The 14818-nt window shown below is 40.4% G+C and overlaps 1 non-coding gene and 1 pseudogene across 2 annotated transcripts in view; both read right to left on the bottom strand.

Moving 5' to 3' along the window:
* Positions 1-325: 325 nt before the first annotated feature.
* TRNAV-AAC (transfer RNA valine (anticodon AAC)) lies at positions 326-399 on the bottom strand. The gene has a single exon. It is a non-coding gene; the product is annotated as a tRNA-Val (tRNA).
* A 506-nt stretch (positions 400-905) lies between these two features.
* LOC148020820 (UDP-glycosyltransferase 85A1-like) overlaps positions 906-14818 on the bottom strand; it is a 57386-nt pseudogene continuing 43473 nt past the window's right edge. The window contains exons 2-4 of the transcript XR_015694544.1: positions 2831-2926; positions 2533-2644; positions 906-1893 (exon numbers count right to left, since the gene is read on the bottom strand). The product of XR_015694544.1 is annotated as a UDP-glycosyltransferase 85A1-like (transcript). The remainder of the gene's footprint in view (positions 1894-2532; positions 2645-2830; positions 2927-14818) is intronic.

Below are 14818 nucleotides of genomic sequence, written 5' to 3'. Positions count from 1 at the left end.
GGACTCTTAAAAAGTTGTAATACATTCAAATAATAAAATATCAAAGGCCCTCCTTTGAGATTTTGAGTAACTTTCATATTTGCTTCTCTCATCTTCTACAAGGTGTTATTCAACAAGAGAGAAACATAGGCTCTACAAAAAGAGTAGTGTACTTGAAATTTGCTAGCTTCATATGATTGTAAGTGCCTTTCAGTTTAGGCATCCCTTTAAAAACATAAATTTAATGTATCGAATTTCTTGATGCTACTTTCATTTTTCATCTCCTACGATGCCCAATTAAGTATAAACGGCGAACATCACAAAAGTTGGCCGGGAAAACCTGCCATGGCTTCGCCCGGACTTGAACCGGAGACCTTCAGTGTGTTAGACTGACGTGATAACCAACTACACCACGAAACCGACTGATGAAGGACGCAGAATTTTCTTAAATAAATAAATAAATAAATATATAATTTTTATTTTTATTTTTCCCTTTTAATCTATTGTGCTGTAGGATCCAGTTATGTCTGTCAAAGGCTTTTTGGCATTAAAAACTGGTGAAAGCAGCAGGCGACTTCTGGCAGGTTCCCTGCTTGATTCGTTGTCCTTCTAATAGCAGTGTCCCGCATGCCTATCCGGATTCTTGTGGCTCTCCATGTGCTTTGCTTTGTATCATTCACTCAACAATTTGATCTTTCCGAATAATTTTTTACTTGCACTCGAGCAAAGGTCTTCAGTTATATCATTGGTATCGCAATTTGTGATGTCAATTATCCATCTTACAATGTACAAAGCATTCTTAGGCTTTACCACTACTGCCATCAAAGACTTGGAAAGGTAGAACAAATATCAAATGTCATAGTTGAGCTTCACTCCAATATAGCCGCCCAGAGTCCCAGAGACACAAGCATTAGCATGCAAGTGAAGACATAGAATACATTGAAATTCTATATGGCATGATGTGACATGGGCATGCAGGTAAGTGGCATGCCCACTTATTTACATGTTGTGATGCTACAATGAAGTAAATAACACATTACCCTTTCGCCTCTTGGAATCAGTCAAAAATCACAAAGGTAACTCTTTAACATCAAGTAACCTTCACAACTAAGTTGCAGCTAAGAGCTGTGCAAAGGCTTCACAATCTATAATTGAGGATCCTCCCCTTTGCAGAGCCTTTCCAGCAGAATCCTGAAGCTTTGTCACCCGGGCCTTCATCTCTTTGCCTTCCTCTCCTTGCATCAAGGCCCTCACCCTTTCAACCTCATCTTTGCCCACAATTCCATCATCCCCTTTTGCTGCTTCAATGCCTATCTTCCAGTCATCGACAGACATCCTGCAGTTCATCATCTTCTCTGATATCAAGGGCCAGCATATGGTAGGGAGTCCACCAACACTAATGTCTTCAAGAGTCGAGTTCCATCCACAATGAGTCATGGAGCCCCCCACACTTGGAACGGTTACTTGAGGAGCCCAGGAGATGATGAGCCCTTTGTGCTTTATTCTTGACAAGAAACCATCGGGTAGGTTGCCAGAAAGAGAACCAGCTATATAATCTCTACGAATAACCCATAAGAATGGTTGATTGCTGGCTTCTAACCCAAGGGCTAACTGATGAATTTGATGAGTAGACATTGCGGATGTGCTGCCAAAAGGGATGTACAATACTGAAGAAGCCTCCTGACTGTCTTGTCTAGCCATCTTAGACTCTCAGTCTCTTCTTGCCAGTAGCTGGGACTCAGCTTGTTGATGGTTGCACCCCGGGCACAGAGAAGTAATAATGGACTGATAGGCAAAACAGAGATATCCTGACGCAATGCTGCAACTGCTGCAGGCTCTAGTTCTTCAAATGTGTTAATGAGCATTGCTGAGCAATAGCAAAACTTCTCATGTTGCCTCAAGGCAAAATGATACCTGTACAGCCTTCTGTCAGAAAGTGGTGCTAGGAACATAGCAACTTGTAATACTAAAGAATATTGCAGATAGGGCAAACCACAAAAGGAAAGCTAAAACCAGTGAAAACTTTAGACATCAAAGTACAATCTCATTTCTCAAAATAGGCAAAGTGTTTGCATATTAAACAAAAATAGAACCAGCATCCATCCAGCTGACATATCCAAGGGCCAATTATTTTGTTCATCAGCAGCAGGGGATTCTTTCCAGGGGTCTCTCTTATACCAAACTTGTTTGAGAGGATAGAAGTTCTCTGGGGTAATCCCAACACCAAAGTCATGAAGTACAACAGCTTAGCACTTGTAAAGGCAAAAATCATTTTAGATTTCTAAGTGTTGACAGTATCGACAGTGACAAAGGTATATCTATAGCTAAACTATACACCTCAACAGGATGGGGAGGAACATCATCACTGGAAATAAGCTTTCACTTGATCAACATGAAAAAGGCGATGGAGCAGTGACAGCCATGAATTTGTTTCTGTGTTTCTTTATAGATGCTAAATCTTACTCAATTACAGTGTGAGAGGACCAGGAAGCATGCCCAACCTCTAGTGTGACGGTGCTTCACTGTGTGAGAGGTCCAGGAAGCATGCCCAACCTCTAGTGTGACGGTGCAAAAGTGAAGCAGAGAGGAAAATCACACAGCCGAATGGGAGGTAGACCTGGAATGCTTGTTACAGGATCCTTGGCAATGGGATTGTCATCCTCCTCTGACAGGCAAATGCAACATCTGATGAGATAATTGATGGCCTTTAAGCAGTTCAAATCAATTACAGCACATTAACATAGGCCATACATTAGCAATTACATCACTGCAAATGTCAATGCGGTCTAAGCACCACACAGAGAGCAGGAGAGGGTTGATGCGGCCTTGCATGGGGAAAGACAGGACTAACCCGTGGGCTTGGGCTCCTGCCATGGCGAGACCTCTCTACTAAGTCTGCGTAAGCAGAGAGAGAGAGAGAGAGAAAGAGAGAAGGTGTTTGTTTGGACTATTAGAGCAAACGAACATAAAAACAATTACAAAACCTTAAGTTGATCGGATAATATGTAGCTCGAACAAGGGGATAATGCCACGATCTACTTCCCGGACAAGAGAGCTCCCCTCCCCCCCCCCCCCCCCCCCCCCGCCCCTGCCCCCCCTTTTGCGGTTATCTTCACATGGGACTTCATGGTAAAACCTGTCATGAGGCACAAAAAACACAGCGAAATGGCACACAAGATATGTCAATAAGGAATCTTTGTATTCATGATATCGAAAGATACAATATTGAGGCATATTTCAGGACTATACCCTCGTGACGGCGCAAGTATGAGGGTTCACAACTAAGTATAGGGAATCACATGTAGAGTGGACACCAAGTTGAGCTTAGAGTTACAACGATTCCCTATATAGGTGTTTTTAGCTCCTATGCCATGGTATAACTGCAAAGCCCATACCTTTACACTCACCCCGCTTAATGAATTGCTGTCCTCAGCAATTAAGGGTGGTTTCTTGACTCATTCCGAGGTCTTAACACAACTTATACTATCAAGTTGGTCACTGTCTACCGGTCTAGGATTGACTCCTTAGCAGTGTCTTAATGTAGCATTTTCTATCAAGCTAGTTAGTGTCTATTGCACTACGACTTGGGGGTCTTAACACAGCTTATGCTATCAAGCTGGCCAGGGTCTGCTGCCCATCTAGACTTAGTTCTTTTATTGTTTTTTTTTTCATCTCCAGTCCACCCTCAACTCAATTACATTTGAGGAGTGGAGGCTTCATAGTCCTAACTTGAGGTGGCTTGGTGCTTATGGCTTTGCATGCCAAGCTTTGTAGGTGCGATCCCAAGTTGTCACGTTGTTGAGGTCAAGGTGTGTTGGCATGGTTATTGCCATGTTGTGCCACGCGTTAAGGGAGGCAATCCATTGAGTTGCTCCTTGCGCCAGGCCTCTCTTTCTTTGTGCCGTTGCCTTGGCCTTGGGGACTTGGATCTCTTGGTTTGTTTGCCAAGATGCTTTGCCCTCATTGCCAAGTCAAGTACTTGAGCCTGAAGATGCAAACCCTTATGACCTTGAAAAGAAAGAGTCAAATAAAAAAGCCTCAAAGAAGGGAGAGCATGAGGGAGTACTCGCAATATGGTCCAGCCAAGGTAACTTAGTGCCATTGAAGGGAACCTTGCTAGTTGAGCCTTGGAGAACTCTCTAACTCACTTTTAAGGTGAATGTCTTTGGACTATGGAACACGTTGGGACCATACTCAATTCTAACAAAGATTGAGATATCGGTATTCAGGCCGCAAGCAGTGAAAGGAGTTTTTATTCCAATCTTATGGATCCGTGACATACTAAGCACCACACAGATGGGCGTTAACCTAAGAACTTCAAGGATACCTCTACTTCTGCAAACCAAAATCCGGTCTAAGTGTGATGACTTAGTCCATTCTCCACCAAGAACCTCAACTCTAAATGAGGCTAAGAAGAGTCAAAGAGGTGCCATGCACCAAGACTGCACCTTTCGTGTGAAAGGGCAAGCTGAACCAACCAGCTTGTCTAAGTACAAAACACACAAGAAAGATCTGAAAAAGTGTTACGGACCTTCACGGGACTTCATGATAAAACTTGTCATGAGGCACAAAAAGGCACAACAGAATGACACACAAGATATATCAATAAAGAATCTTTGTATTCACGATATCGAAAGATACAACATTGAGGCACATCTTAGGACTACACCCTCGTGACGCCGCACATATGAGGGTTCACCACTGAGTATAGGAAATCATACATAGAGTGGAAACCAAGCTAAGCTTAGAGTCACAACTACTCCCTATATATAGGTATTTCTAGCTCTTACGCCATGGTATAGCTACAAAGCCCATACCCTTACACCCCTCCCTCCCCTTTTGAGCATGCAAAGGATTTGCATTGCAATTTTGGCTAAGTGTGGAACTGATTTGGTAAGGAAGTCAGTAGCATTGTTACAAGAGGGTACATAATCAAGGGTGATATAAGAGTTTTCCACTAACTCTCTTACAAAATGATACCTGTGTCAATATGGTGGAAGTTAAGACTTAATTTGGGGCCTTGAACCATAGAGATACATGCTTTGTTGTCAGTGTGAAAGGTGAGAAGGATCGAAGCTTGCTTGGAAGTGAGCTATGATGGAGAGCAAGAGCAAGAAGGGAGAGAGACACAAATGGGAACTCCAACCGTCACAATGTGTAACCAGGACTTTCTTTATTCAAACTGTCACTAAAAGAATAAAGAATAAAGTGACGGTGATAGGGGCGCCTGCCACCTGTAGTGTGCAATGGTGGGTACTGTTAGTGTAGTAATACATGGGCCGCTAGACAGAGGCACCTTTACCTCCAACAACCTCCCACTTAAAGGTGAATATTTCCCAATGAGGAGTGAAAAGAAAAAGAAAAGATAGTACAATGTACATATGTACAACATGATAAGGAAAAACGTCATCTCATCCAATACCCATCAATCTCCTGAGGAAGGCAAAGTGCTTGGTAGTGAGACTTTTCGTGAGCAAATCTTTAGGATTTTCATTAGTGGAGATATTGACAAGGTCAACAGACTTGTCCTCCACGACCCCACATATGAAGTAATACCTCACCTCAATGTGTTTCATCTTTGCATGGAAGACCGAATTCTTGGCTAGCTAAATAGCACTCATAGATTCAGAATGTACCGTAGGTATAGTATCAATCCCAAGGTTATGAACCAAATGGCCCAACCATATGGCCTCCTTGCAAGTCTCAGTGGTCGCAACATACTCGGCCCCAGTGGTAGAGAGAGCCATACACTTCTAAACCCTGGACATCCAAGAAACAATACCTCCAGCATAGATAAACTATCTACATGTCCTGCATAATCAGAGTCTGTGTAGTCCACAACTCCTATATCGTGGTTGCCATAGAAAATACACATATCTGCTGTGCCCTTCAGGTATTTCATGATACCTTTTACATCATCCCAATGCTTCTTGCTAGATGTAGCCATATAACGTGCCACAACACTAACTACAAATGCAATATCTAGATGAGTGGCTATCATGGCATACATCAAACTGCCCACGACTGATGCATAAGGGATCTTGGCCATCTCGGCCTTCTGCTCATCCGTTTGCGCGATGAACAATCAGCCTATAAAATCTTCACATAAGAAGGTAATTGACAACCAATAGGCTTTACGTCCTACATGTGGAAACACTCAAGGACTCTATGAATGTACTCCCTCTATGAGAGGTAGAGTAGTCCCTGAAGCTTGTCGCGCTTAATGCGCATACCAAGAATGTGAGAGGCCTGTCCTAAATCCTTCATCTCAAAGCTCTTATTTAGCTGGGATTTAAAAGCATCTAGCTCATCATAAGCTTTTTCTGCTATCTGCATATCATTCACATAAAGTACCAAAATAAGCAATGAGCCATCATGGGCTTTCTTTGTGTAAAGACACGGATCCATAACACTCCTACTGCTGTAGCCCTGTGACTGCATAAAGGCATCAAACTTATGATGCCACTCCCTAGGTGCCTGCTTCAAGCCATAAAGACTTTTCTTCAACTTGCACACTAGGTGCTCCCTGCCAGGATCTGCAAAGCCCTAAAGCTGCTCCATGTAAATCTCATCATGCAAATCCCTATGCAAGAATATAGTCTTGACATCCATCTAATACATGTCCAAGTCAAGCTATGCGACTAAGGCGAAAACCAAGCGTAGGGTGGTCATCTTGACCATATGAGAAAATACTTCATCAAAGTCAACTCCATGCTCTTGTTTGAAACCCTTAACGATAAGTCTTGCCTTATAAACAAGCTTGGAGTTTCCAAGGGCACTTTTCAGCTTGTACATCCATTTGCATGGCAAAGCCTTCTTGCCCTGAGGCAATGCAATCAAATCCCAAGTCATATTCTTATGCAGGGAGTCTATCTCATACTATATAGCCCTCTCCCAGGAGTGACTGTCACCCTTGCTCATAGCCTCATCATAGGTGACAGGATCTCCTGCATATGTAACCAAGACATAATGCATAGAGGGCTCAAATCTATCAGGTGGATGTCTATCTCTAGTAGACCGTCTCACGGCAGGCTTTGCGACTGGTCCAACACCCCTGCCATGTATACCAATTGCTGTTGCAGGTTGTCCAACTGACTGTGTAGGAGCACGTGGCTCCTCCTTGAATATAACCCTATGTATCTCTACCACCTTCTCAAGCTGCCTATGCATCTTGTCTTCATGAAAGACTACATCATGAATATCACAAAGTTGCTCAAAAGCACGTGACATATATTCTCCCCCATTGTCACTCCTAAGGCATTTTAGCCTATGCCTAGTCTGGTTTTCAACAAATGCAAGCCATCTCTGAAATATAGCCAAGACATCTGATGAGAGGTGTCTGCTAGTCTCAATCCGCAGCACACATTTTAGTAGTCCATCAGTAGGTTTTCCGAAAATGATGCCTCCTGGTGCTCCCTTGGAACATCACGGGGTTTGTCACTTAGGCCCTACTGAGTCTACTTCGCAACGGGAGAGTTTCGGCCCCAAATCCACTAGGATTGACCTGAAGTTTCAGATTCCTAAAATTGGATGGGTCTCCTAGCAGCCAGCTAGCGTCAGTAATTTCGAGTCCCACTTTTTACAGGATTACTTGATCCGAAGCAGACTTATCATTGCAATTGGCTCAAAGAGAATGAAAGATGGAGGGAAATGCGGTATGTCAACCCTTCTACCCATAAGGCAAAATCCCATTCTATCTCCCGAAAACAATGCAAGTCGGTTCTACCTAACGACTAGTTGGTCAATTTACTGTCTTCCTATTTCAATTGCCGATTTAGAAAAGCTTCCAACAAACCGGAACCACCCTACCATTGGATGGACCCGTCGGGGGTTACGCCCACCCTCTTTCCTTTGATGATGGGTCATCTTTAGTTTTTTAGTTACCTACAACACATTTATTGAAACATATACAACTAGCTTTCTTAAATAGTCCATTAAGTCACAGGTTCCTCCATATAATTTATCTCACTGACATGCATACAATTCGAACAATAAAGCAAACTTCTTTATTATATTGGAAGCTTATTATAGTTTTCATCTTTCCATCCTAGTGGAAGATACACAGAATTCCACGAGGATATTCTATCCACCAAGATTCCACCCTCATAACTAGTATTTAGGGTTCCAGGATCTCATCCTGGGTCACAAAGGGGCTCGTCAGATTCTAAGAAGAATGCAGGACTTACAGCCAGAGCCCCCTCAAACACCTACATTTCCTACTGTCCGAGACTATTCCTATTGACAAACCTTTCGCCTACAGAGCCCGTCCAAGCCTCTCAATAATCATGACCCCCTTGGAGTAGGGTCTCGCCGGCTAGCTTGAGGGTAGCCTAGTGCGATCCTTCATTTATTCTGTTTGACAATAATTTCAATCAGAGATCTAGATTCTGGTAAACAGAAACAATCCTTTCAAATGTATATCAAATGATGCAATGACAATCACCCCATCATACAATTCATTGCTTCACATAGCCAAGGTAGACTTTATCCTAAGGCAACCTTACATTCTAATGAGGATTTTCCTCCCCATAAAGAAGTGTTGGGTACATCTCTTATAGCATGTTAAGCAAGGCATGAATTTTCCGTTTGGACTATCTTACCCAACATAAACGAGATTCCTTAAAGAAATAAATTGTGCCAATAACTCAACGAGATGACTTATAGGAGTCTTAAATAGATAATCAGTTTCTATAACCATCTCTAGTCAACTCTTAACCTTGTCGCATTTGACCATAACTATATCGAATGCACATAAAGATATATGTACAATAACCTTTGGCAATTAATTCTAACATGATTCTATGACTTAGAATATCAATTAATCTAGCTACAAATCATAGGGATTAATTGTTTATGCTTGTACTAATATGTTTTCTAGATGAGTTATCAATTCGTGTAAGTGAAGAATATGGAAGCTAATATCTTATGTAATTATTTTATATAGCAAAATAATAATCTAGTAATGAATAACCTAGTTTGGCAGCATTACGACATTAGAAATTTTGTCTTTACTCATGCTTGCATTAGCCACACCCAATGTTCCGTTGGTAGTGGCAACTCTGGCAACCTCGAGCACTCCCGTATCATCGGCAATACTCGTTGCTTGTCTAGTTGTGTTGGTCCCCATGGTTTTTCCACTTTGTCGCTTTGGAGCCATCGTACACGAGTGGTTCAAGAGATAAGGAAGGTGGAATAGATTCGAGATGAGAGAGCATAAGAGAATATGGCTTAGTTGAAGATCGAGACAAGGGAATTGAGCTAACTCGCTCTTTCTCTCTCAAGCTTCTTCTCAAAGCCTCTTGAAGGGGTATCCTTCTACCTCTCTTTCTCTACCTCTCTATCGTAGCCTCTCGGGGTCTTCTTATGTCTCCCTAACTACCCCCCATGCCTCTTATTTGTAGTGAATTGGAGAAGAAGGGTTGTGGCTGAGAAGAGAAGCTCTTTGTGGAGGGAGATCTTGGAAAGATCAGTGATTTGATGCTCAAATCATAAATCTGATGATTCCATTGGCTCCAAAAGGGGGGTAAAACCCTAAGACACTTGTGTAGAAAGCTCTCAATTCACTCCTTCTTCTTTTCTCTGTTCGAAGTGTTGTTTTCTGTCTGTAGACTGGATCGCAGCACACACAATTTTGCCAATCTCTCTCTCTCTTTTTCTTAAAAAAATATATTCAAACTAACTAACACATCACTTGTCTTTTCTTTTAAATGACATTCAGTTCTAGAAATCTCCATATCTTTAAAAAAAAACGATAATATCTAAAATATCTAAAATATTCTAGTCTTTTCCAAAAATCCAATATTTTTAGACCATCCTTACTATACACATTAATATTAGTGATTAATATAGCTCATCTCTCTTGTTCACGTTGTAACTTTCGTAAAGGGTGGCTACGGTCATTGTTAATTCATAAAAAATATCGAGTTACGACTCTCGATTTTCTTTATTTATTTATTTTAATGTTAGTTAGTTATTAATGTTAGTTAATTTTTTTTACTTTAGTTAGTAACCTTACTAACTTATTAATTGACTAACTAACTTTTGAACTAACCAAGTAACTTTTATTGCTTGGAAATATTACATCCTCCTCCCCTTAGAGAAATCAAGATGTCTTCATCTTGAGAGAAACTGTGGGTATTATTGATGAAGAGCATTTTCATAATCCTTCCACTAGACAAGGTATTCTCTAAGGGTTCTACTCCTCAATTTTCTCTCCCTTACATCAATAACTCTCTCAGGTTGTAGCTCAAGGACTCCTTGGCTAGGTATTACAACTTGTTAATCATCAAGGATATGGTTAGGGTTAGCTATGTATGCTTTCAATAAGCTAACATGAAATACATTAGTAATTTTTATATTCTCATGGAGTTGTACCTTGTAAGCGCTTGGTCTTAAGCACTTGAGAATCTTATAGGGTCCACAATATCTTAGACTTAGCTTCTTAAATTCTCCTAAAGACAAATACCTCTTCTTTGTATGGACATGGATGAAGACCATGTCTCCCTCTTTGAAGATTTGTTCTTTCCTTTTTAGATCAGCATGTGCCTTTTTTTGGTCCTTGGCAGCTTAAATATCCTCTCTGATAATCTTGATTTGATCATCCATTTCTTCTAACATTTTTCTCAAGGCTTCTACCCTTAGAGTAGAATTGAAAAAATTAAGTGGCATACAACAATCTTGACCATATATGCTTGAAATGGAGTCATCTGAATACTTCGATGATAGGAGGCATTATAGAAAAATTCCACTAAGGATAGATGCTGAATCCACCATTTTGGTTCCTTGCTGCAATATGCACGCACAATATCCTTAATTACTTGATTAACTCGTTTTGTCTGCCCATCATTTTGTGGATGATAAGCATCACTGAAACAAAGTTGGGTTCCAATGGCTTCAAATAAACTCTTCCAAAAGTGTGATGTGAAAAGAGAATCACGATCACTGATGATCCTTTTAGGTAACCCATGTAACCTAAGAAACTATTTTACAAAAATTCTAGCGATATTTGAAGCTTTGTAATTGGTTTTTGTTGGAATAAGATGAGCGACCTTTGTTAGCATGTCTACTATCACCATTATTAAGTTATATCCTCCTTGTACTAAAGGTGACCCAACTACAAAGTCGGTGCTAATAAATTCCCATTTCATTTGGAGAATGTCAAGTGGTTGGAGTTTTCCTGGTAACTTGACACATTCAGATTTTACCCTTTGGCAATTTAGACATTCAGTGACATAGTTAAGTACATCATCCTTGAGTTTTTACCAGTAATAACTTTTCTTGACAGCATTAAGGGCTTTTGCATACCCTGGGTGTCCTGAAAAAGGAGAATCATGTGCTTCCCAAAGTATCCTTCTCTTGAGAGTTTGACTTGAAGGAATGCATAGTCTCATTCTGAAATAAACAAGTCATTCGTCTTCATCTATAGAGAATTCTTGATACTTAGTCTTGAGTTTGGGATCTTGTTCCTTATTCTGAACTTCCCAAAACAATTGTTGATAGTCTGGGTCCTTATTTGCTTCGTCCTTGGTCAACTCGATGATAGGATTTGTTGGCATTGATACCATTGTAGCCAGAGTTTTTGCCCTAGATGGTTCTTTAGTGATAAGAGTATTAAGGAAGGCTTTATGACTAAGGGCATTTGCTACTACATTTTCTTTACCGGGTTTGAACTTAATTTCAAAGTCATACTCTTGTAGAATCTCGATCCAACGTCGTTGCCTCACATTAAGATCAACATGAGTAAAAATCCACTTAATACTTTTATGATCTGTGACTAAGGAAAACTTATTTCTAAGCAAGTAATGTCTCATTTGAGAGCATGAATCACAATAACAACTCTAGGTCATGAGTAGCATATTTCTGCTCATGGGTTTTCAATTTTCTTGAAGAGTAAGCTACATGATGTCCTTCCTGCATTAGTACACATCCCAATGCAAGAGAGCTGGCATTTATGACAACTTCAAATTCCTTGCTTAAGTCAGATAGCCTTAAGATAGGAGCAGTTACCAAACTATGCTTTAGTTGCTCAAAGCTAGACTGTTCAATTGGCGTCTAATTAATGGCAACTTGCTTCTTGAGTAATTTTGTAAGAGGTGCTACAATTTGAGCATAGTTTCTGATGAATACCCTATACCATCCTATTAGACCTAGAAAACTTCTCACTTCTTTGATAGTGGTTGGGGGTGGCCAATCTTGAATATCCTTGACCTTGGCAAGATCTACTGATATACCTTCATTAGACACTATGAATCCCAAGTATTCAATCTTCCTTTTCAAGAAGGCACACTTCTTCTTCTTCTTCTTGTCATACAACTTGTGTGTTCTCATTGTCTCTAGGACAATGCAAAGATGTGGTTCATGATCTTCTTCCTCCTTAGAATAAGTTAGGATGTCATCAAAGAATACAATAACAAAATCATCAAGATGAGGTCTAAAAATGTCATGCATTAACCTGTTGAAGGTAGTTGGAGCATTTGTCAACCCAAATGACATCAGATGAATTCAAAATGATCGTATTTTTTGTTGAAGACAATCTTTGAAATATCTTCATTCTTGACTCTAATTTGATAATATCCTGACCAAAGATCAATCTTAGAAAAGATCTTTGCTCCTTGTAGATGATCAAGAAGCTCATCTATCCTTGGGATTGGGTACTTATTCTTTACTATTACTTGGTTTAGCCCTCGGTAGTCGATACAAAGACTGAGAGTTCCATCTTTCTTCTTTTGGAATAATACTGGGGCTTCCCATGGTGAACTACTTGACTGGATATACCCTTGTTCTAGCAGTTGCTTGAGTTGTTATTTTAGTTGGATGGCTTCAGGAATAGACATTTTGTAAGGTCTCTTTGCCATTGGAGCGGCTCTTGAAACAAGTTTGATCTCATGATCAACTTCTCTTTTCGAAGGTAACTCAGTTAGCTCTTCAAGAAATATGTCCATGTACTCTTTTAACTAGGATGGTTCTTCTTCTGCCTGACTGTCTTGATTTATCTTGTTAAGCTTGATCAAGTAAACATGTAATTCCTTCTTCAAGCCTTTCACAATTCGAGAAGCTTTTGCTAATTGAACTTTAGGTTTCCACCTTGTGTAGTTGCTATTTCACCATTCAAATCTTGAAATGTGACTTGACCTTTTCCACAATGGATATGAGCATCATTGGGAATCAACCAATCCATTCCTAGTGAACATTCATAGGCTCCTAAGTTCATTACTCTGAACCTTATACTTGAAAGGTTTTCTCCTAGGTTAAACTCTACCTTGGTAGTTTGCTGTGTAGAAAGTACTCCCTTTCCATTTGCTAATTCCACAAGCAGCTTTGATGCATTTACTGTATCTATTCCTAACTTCTTAGTACACTTGGGTGAAATAAATGAGTGTGTACTTCCACAGTCAATCAAAACTTTAAATGATTTACCTTGGTGACTAGTCGATGTCTGTATTACCGAATATTGGCGATTTGGTCCTTTCGTGTGGATTGTAGCATGAACAGTTACTCTTTCAATATCTTCTTCCATAGTAGGGTCTTCCTCCTTATTGGTCTCTTTTAGGGTAATATTTGATGTTCTTCCTCTTGCCATAGCTACATGGCTACGGCCTTAGACAGCTCTACCCTGACCTTGAAATTGGCCTTGGTAATGGTTCCTACCAAGATTTGGACAATCTCTCCTAAAATATCCTGTCTCATTACAGTGGAAGCACCTAAGACCATCCTTGTTTCCCTGGGTAGGAATAAAATTTCCAAATGCGTTGGATTTTTCATTTTTCTTATCTCTTTGGTAAAATTGGCCTTGGGTTCTTTTTGCTTGACCTTTGAATCCTCCTTTGTTCTAGTTATTGTAGCTCCAGAACTTATTGTTGTTAGGCTTTGATCATACTTCCCGCACAATAGGAGAAGCTTGAATCAAAGCATCATGGAGGTCTATAGGGTACATTGATCCAAACAAGTGTTCAGAGAGAATAATTTAGCCCATTGCAAAACTTGTACACTTGTTGAATAGTATCCATGGGGGGTGCATATTTAAGAAGAGAAACAAACTTGGAGTAGTATGCTTCCAAGGTTAGTCCCATTTGCTTCAAATTGAAGAACTCATTCATCTTCTGGGTGCGATAAGCTGGAGGTAAATACCTTCCTCTTATAGCTTTTTTCAACAAATCCCAAGTAATGGTATTTTCAAGGACACCTTGGTCTCGGCACCACTGCTTCCACCAAAGTCGAGCTTCGCCAATTAATTTTAGCTTAGCTATCATGGCTTGGTTGGCTGGGATAGTTCCAGCAGCAGTAAAATAATCTTCCATAGATTTGATCCAAATCTCTGCATCGTCTTCCACATTTTTGCCTTTCCTGTCAAACTCCGGAGGTTTGACTTGCTTCAAAAGATTCCTTTTCTCTTGAGCTTCGTTGGGAATTATTGTGGGTGCGAGATTCTGGGAAATTTTTAGCAATTCGCAAGTTAAATTTTATGAGTTTATATAGCGTCAATAATAGAGTTCAATACTCAAATTATCTATCGCTTAGTTTATTGAAACAACTCTCAAATAAAACTCTCTTCCCATTGCTAAAGTTAAGCTACAATTTCAGAGGTTTTAAGGAAAAATAAGGTTGCATTATTTATCTGAGTAATAAGCAAGAAAGAGAGAGACAAGAAATGGGAACTCCAACAGTCACAATGTGTGACCTGGCCTTCCTTTATTCAAACTGTCACTAAAAGAATAAAGAATAAAGTGACGATGACGGGCGCCCGCCACCTGCAGTGTGCAGTGGCAGTGACTGTCAGTGTAGTAATACACGGGCGGCTAGGCAGAGGCGCCTTTATCCCCAACAACCTCCCACTTAAAGG

This window comes from Lygodium microphyllum, chromosome 18 (assembly GCF_053477565.2).
Source record: "Lygodium microphyllum isolate KBCC chromosome 18, Lygodium_microphyllum_v1.1.10, whole genome shotgun sequence".
Lineage (NCBI taxonomy): Eukaryota > Viridiplantae > Streptophyta > Polypodiopsida > Schizaeales > Lygodiaceae > Lygodium > Lygodium microphyllum.
The sequence above is the reverse complement of the archived record's forward strand: the minus strand, read 5'-3'. Positions and strand labels throughout refer to the sequence as shown.